This window comes from Lycorma delicatula, chromosome 12 (assembly GCF_047948215.1).
Source record: "Lycorma delicatula isolate Av1 chromosome 12, ASM4794821v1, whole genome shotgun sequence".
NCBI classification, from domain to species: Eukaryota; Metazoa; Arthropoda; class Insecta; order Hemiptera; family Fulgoridae; genus Lycorma; species Lycorma delicatula.
The window spans coordinates 50,460,152-50,466,881 of NC_134466.1; positions in this window are offsets into that span (position 1 = coordinate 50,460,152).

A 6,730-nucleotide genomic window follows, 5' to 3' on the forward strand; every position below is an offset into this window, starting at 1 on the left:
TAAAAAAAAACCTTTACAATAAATAATAATTCAATAATAACAATAAATATGTGTATATATATATATATATGAAAAAAAATCTGATGTTATTAGTGAAATAAAATTTTATATACTTTTAAAAATGCGTATACGTAATTTAATAGGCATACAAGAAAATCATGTAGTTTCATAGTCGCATAATTATACTAATAATCATAGTCGCATAGTCATAATTTCATATAGTCGCATCAACAATTAAAGTCATTAAGGACTTTATCAATGTAATGTAACTGTAAAAGCAACTACCTTTATTAGGAGTAGAACCTGAGAACTTCGACTTCGCAATCAGCTACTGATTTACGATGTCGAGTTTACCACTAGACTAACCCGGTCAGTTTTATCTTTTGTGGGAAAAACATATAAAATAAATTTAATAAACCATTTTACAAAATTAAAATATAATAATAAATCCGGTCTTCGATTATTAAAAAAATCATCTTCAGTATTAATAATTATTATAAGTATTTTTAGTTTCTATCCTTTGTATTTTATAATCCAAATTCATGCCCTTTTTTCTACTTCTTTAGAATAGTTTTTTTATATTTAATTAATAGAATAATAATACTATTATTTCCAATTAAATCAAATATTACAATATCTAATTAATAATTATTTATTCTATTTTAAAATTCTATTTTAATTCTAAATTCTATTTCATTCTATTTTAATCAAAATTAAATTAGATTTCTTATTAACACATTTCAGAAAACAATCCAAATTATTGGAAATATATTATACATAAGTCTTGTTTCACAGATTACCAGAAATATAATAGAACAAAAATGAAACATCAATTTAATACTTAATTAAAAGAGGTGAAAAGTGGTGTTCTCCATTAAAAAACATAGAATTCCACTTATTTGATATTTCGTCTCCCATGTTTTACTGTAATCAAATTCGAGCAATCAACCATTCTAATATAGAAGATAAATATCATATCACAGATCAGTATCATTGCATTAGCTATTATATCACATATATTGAACAATATGAAAAGCTAGAATTATTAACATTCGTCTAATATAATTATATAGTTTATACAATTATAGTCTATATTATACAATAATATTCAACGCTAATTTTCACGTTTTTCTTATAACTACTGATAATGACTGGTTAACAATCTAAATATCCAACCAATTATATATATATGTTTTACGTTTTTGTAATCTTTAGCGTTGTAAATGCTATTTGTTGTGTTAAAAGAGTTCTCATGAAGAAAAAGAGAAAATTCTACAGGTGAAAATAATGAAAAAAAAAAAATCATGTATCATAGATCGGGAAACTCTTTGTTCTCCAGTTACAGCTAGCGAAATATTTTGCTCGGATTCCAGCTCTTCTAATAAAAGGAAGCCTTACTATAATTTTTGGATCCAAACTATAAAGAAAAAAGTTGGTGGTTTCTGATGTAATTTGAGCCGGGGAATACGAAATAATCGATTTTTTATTGAAGCAAAACAAATGAAAAATAGACAGAAAATTGTATTATTCTTTCTGTACCTAATATAAATATTTTTAATATAGAAAACAAAAAAATATATATATATCATTGATAAATGGTAGCAGAATAACAAACCTTTCTTTCTTTCATTTTCCTGTTTAGCCACCGGTAACTACCGTTTAGATAATTCTTCAGAGGATGATATGTATGAGTGTAAATGAAGTGTAGTCTTGTACATTCTCAGTTCAACCATTCCTGAGATGTGTGGTTAATTGAAACCCAACCACCAAAGAACACCGGTATCCACGATCTAGTTATTCAAATCCGTGTAAAAATAACTCCCTTTACTAGGACTTGAACGCTGTAACTCTCGACTTCCAAATCAGCTGATTTGGGAAGACGCGTTAACCACTAGGTGGGTTAGAATAACAAACCTGAATTGTAGTAATTGTTCGGAATTCTTTTCTAATAATTTACACAACACTCTGCCCGACATAAAATATCTCCGGTGGCTTTGCGTAAATTTAATAGCATTTCGTATTTTAATAAATAACTCTTCTTTAATATTAACTTTTCTCTGTATATTATCGTGTTTTTTATATGACCCCAAATGAAGCGATATAGTCCACTATATTACTGATTAGTCCACCGTGTCCAATCCAGTTTAAGAAATTAGCATTCAGGTGATTTCTAGCTACTAAAGAGAAATATGGAGCTACACCATCGTCTTGGAAAATCATTTGTAATCTAGTTTGTAAAGCTACATCCTCCAAAAGAGCCGGCAAATTATTTTTCAAGAAATGTACATATGCATCTTCAGTAAGGTTTTCATTGAAAACAAACGGTCCCCGAATTTTTTCATAAATAATGCCACACCAAACATTAATGTGTAATCTATGTTGGAAACTAGTTTTCACAGTACCATTTGGATTGTCTTCATTCCGTCAATGATTATTTAACGATTAGAAATAAAGACTCAGTTTCTCGTAAAAGTGTCATCAATAAATAAAATTGGATTTACCTTATCAGCGTTGTCTAGAAGCCATTATACAAGTTTACCGCTGGGGTTAACCTTTCTGTCTTTTTCTTGTTTAGCCTCTGGGAATTCCCGTTGAAGTATTACTTCAGAGGATGAATAAGGATGATATGTATGAGTGTAAATGAAATGTAGTCTTGTACAGTCTAAGTTCAAGCATTCCTGAGATATGTGGTTAATTGAAAACCAACCAACAAAGAACACCGGTATCCATGATCTAGTATTCAAATCCGTATAAAAATAACTGACTTTACTAGGATTTGAACGCTGGAACTATCGACTTCCATATCAGCTGATTTGCGAAGACGCGTTCATCACTAGACCAGCCCGGTGGTTAATGGGTTAATGGCCGCAATTTTGATTCTTCTGCAGGCTGAAAGATTAAAGTCTTTATTTCCATAGGATTTGCCACACTTAGTTTTTTGACAAACCAGTGCGACATGAAATTCGCCTTATAGTAGTGCCTGAGCTACCAACCCACCGGCTTGGTCTAGTGGTGAACGCGTCTTCCCAAATCAGCTGATTTGGAAGTCGAGAGTTCCAAGGTTCAAGTCCTAGTAAAGCCAGTTATTTTTACACGGATTTGAATACTAGATCGTGGATACCGGTGTTCTTTGGTGATTGGGTTTCAATTAACCACACATCTCAGGAATGGTCGAACTGAAAATGTACAAGACTACATTTCATTTACACTCAAACATATCATCCTCTGAAGAATTATCTAAACGGTAGTTACCGGAGACTAAACAGGAATACACTGAAGAAATTTTTAAAAAAATGTTTGTTAGGTATAGAACTTGTTTTCTTAAGTTTTTCTTCTCTTGTATACGTAGCTCCCATTACACCTCCCATAGGTACGTACTTAAACTACTACTACTACTACTACTACTACTACTACTACTACTACTACTAGGTACTACTTAAACTACTTAATGGGAGGTACGTAGTTATGTCAGTCGGTAAAAAAGTATGTGCTATATTTTAGGATACTTTTACTAAATTTTAATGTAAATGATTTAGAATCTTTAAATTTGACCGTGGTTGAACTGACTTTAAAGGTCGGATAGAACAAAACTTTTGAAGCCTTTAATTTAATCAATTGCAAATGCAAGAACGTTTCGAACATGTTATTGTACGACCTAATTTTCTTACTTAGATCAGAATAATTTCTTCCTAAAATATAACGAATTGAATCTACGGCAGAGCGTTCTCAAAGACTTGAACAGCAACCTATACGCTCATTTATCGTTCGAGAAATACGTTAAGTGTGAAATTAACTATTAATTATCACCTTGAAATTTGTCAATCTGAATTTGAAAGATATTCGAATCGGTAACATGATTAAAATATGTAACCTTTGTAATTCTAAAACATGGAACGATGAAAGTTTAACATCTTGTTTTGCTTTGGGTAAAGTATATTTTGAATATTTTCGATATTTTCCTGTTTCATTAAAATTTTGATCTTAGGAACAGATATTTTATTTAAATATTACTTAAATTGTTCTAGAAATACAGTAATCTTTTTTAAATAGCATCATTTTTAGCAAACGAGAAAACAGAAGAGAAGTTATGAATAGCGATAACTCTGACTGACAACCAATGCATTATTACTAAAAATTTATTACCAATTTTTTAAAAACCCCATTCATATAACGCGAGCGAAGCCGTAACGGGGGTTATTAATACTGAATGTTTGATGCTGGGGTATTTATTTTCTTCTATAGATGAATCTCCACGTAAGTTTAAAACCTATGCGTGAATGGAAAGTGGTGTAACAACCTAATTGGAATAGTTGTTCAAAAATCAATTTTGTTTGTTTGCAGTTTTATTCTTTACACGCTTTTGTTTTTACTAATATAACAATTTTCTAAATAATAGAAATATTAATATACTTACATTTTCTTCAATCTTTGTTGCATATTTAATCAGTAGTATAAAATGAGTTGTTAGAATGATGCAATACGCATAACCAAAAGTACTAAATTCTGTGTCACTCATAGCGAGAAAAAACATATTTGAGAAGTCGATTACAAAAGTTGTAATCCAGTACAAAATCTCCATTTCTATTAAACGGTTAAGCTGTTCAGTTATGTAACCAAGTTTCTCATGTATATATCGATATCTATCAAAATTTAGGTTTATCAAAACGGCGTTACAGTTACTGACTATCAATTCTTTGTATCTTTTGATCATGGAATTCCTTAATAAATCCATGCGCATATTTAATTCACAGTACATCATCAAATTATATACGCAGATAATGTTTCGAAATCCAGATATTACATCAAACCCCATTATAAAACTAATCGTTGCAATAAAAGACTCGGATTTCAAGGTAAAAATTATGTCAATAACTATAGGACAAACACTGCTAAATAAAGCAAAGAAAGCCCAAATATATCTGTTCCACTTTAATTTTTTTAATGTGCATTTTGGTCTTATCGTTTTACAGTGACAATCGAAGTCATTGACTAGCTTGATGGTATCATTTGCTTTCAATCTTCCTGTAATACAGGATAAGACGTTGATTATCCCGTACAACAAGATCTGGATGTTCGCTGTCATCCAAAAATATTTCGGAATATAGATTTTTGAATATAGAGTAACCATTATAACGAAGGTATTTATAAATAACATCCGAATATATTTTCCATAATTCAGTTTATGTTTTTTTTCATCGGGCAAGATACCGGAATCAAATTCCGTTATTACAGAAGTGCCAAATAATTTACATACATAAGCCACAGGACGAATATCTTGTAAAAATGAACCGAGCCTATCTTCGTAATAATTATTCCGAAAACTTTTCATAATTTTTTTTATATTCATGATGCAAAATAAAATGCTTATTAGGACATATTAATTAATACAAGTAAGATACAGTATACGGTATATTAATAAATAATTTTTTCTTTTACCGTTCACTCTACAAGATTTCTCTGCGTACTAAACTTTTATAGAATTTTCTTTTTAATATTGTAAATGATTGCATCATTTTTTTACGTATCTTAAATGTTTAATTTGCAGAAAGCAAATATTATTTTGGTTTAATTCCATTTTAACAATGCATTATTGATGAACAATTTAATATTTCACAGATATAAATTAATTTATTTTTGTAAAGAGTTTGTGTCTGAAAAACTTATTAGATTTGTATGAACCAATTATATAATTTGCAACATTTTTCCATTAAAATAATTTTATATTTAGCAAATATTTTTTATAGAAAATAAATTTTTTTTTATTATTTTAAAAGCGTTTATTTAACTCGCTTTAGGAATAACCAAATCTTGCAACTGCTACACCTTTTGATCTATGGTATGAAAATCAGTGAAATAGATTAATAGTAGGGTTACCATGACCGAGTATGTCGTTCCTGTTCCCCCACCCTAAGAGTCGGGGCTCGGTCTTTATGCCTTGTTTTTCTAAAACGAGAACACCCAAAAAAAGCATTCTCGCCGGGACTACGGTTTTTTCTACAAGAGGACGAGAGAGTCCCCGTGTCTTATCACTGTTACCCATCTGTGCATGCACAAACGAATAACATCACGGCAGGGAGCTATCCCTCATCCCCTCGATGTCCTAGCAGCCATATTCTTCTGCTGAAGGATTCGTGTGGTAAAATCAGATATAGCACGGAATTGTTCCTCATTCGCCAACATACGACCCACAACGATACTCTCCATTGTAAGTGGCCCATTAATCAACTCACATTGCAAGCGCTCCCTGTTCCAGGTCCGACAGGCAAACACGACATGCTCCGGAGTGTCGTGCTCCCTGCAGGATAAACAAAAGGGGTCATCAGCTCGCTGTCGTGCATTTAATTACACCCATAACACGCCGTGGCCACACAGGAACTGGATCAACTAATAGGAGACCTCGCCAAACCTACGGCTGATCCATGGCTTCACCTGCGGAATCAGGCGGTGGGTCCATCGCCCGGTGCAGGAACGATCCCAACGAGCCTGCCAAGTTTGGAATATTTGATCTTGCATCTCAGCCTTACCAGCCCCTTGGATAAGTCCAATCCGCATGGCGGCAAGCTACTGAAATGAGGGGACCCCCGCAATAAGCAGCACCACCTCGGTAAAGACAGAAGAGTACGCAGATACTATGCGGAGAGCTACTGGACGCCCTCAAGCATGCATCTATTCCTATCACTCCTCATTGTTGGCGACCAGACCTCAACACCATATAATTATACCGAGTTGA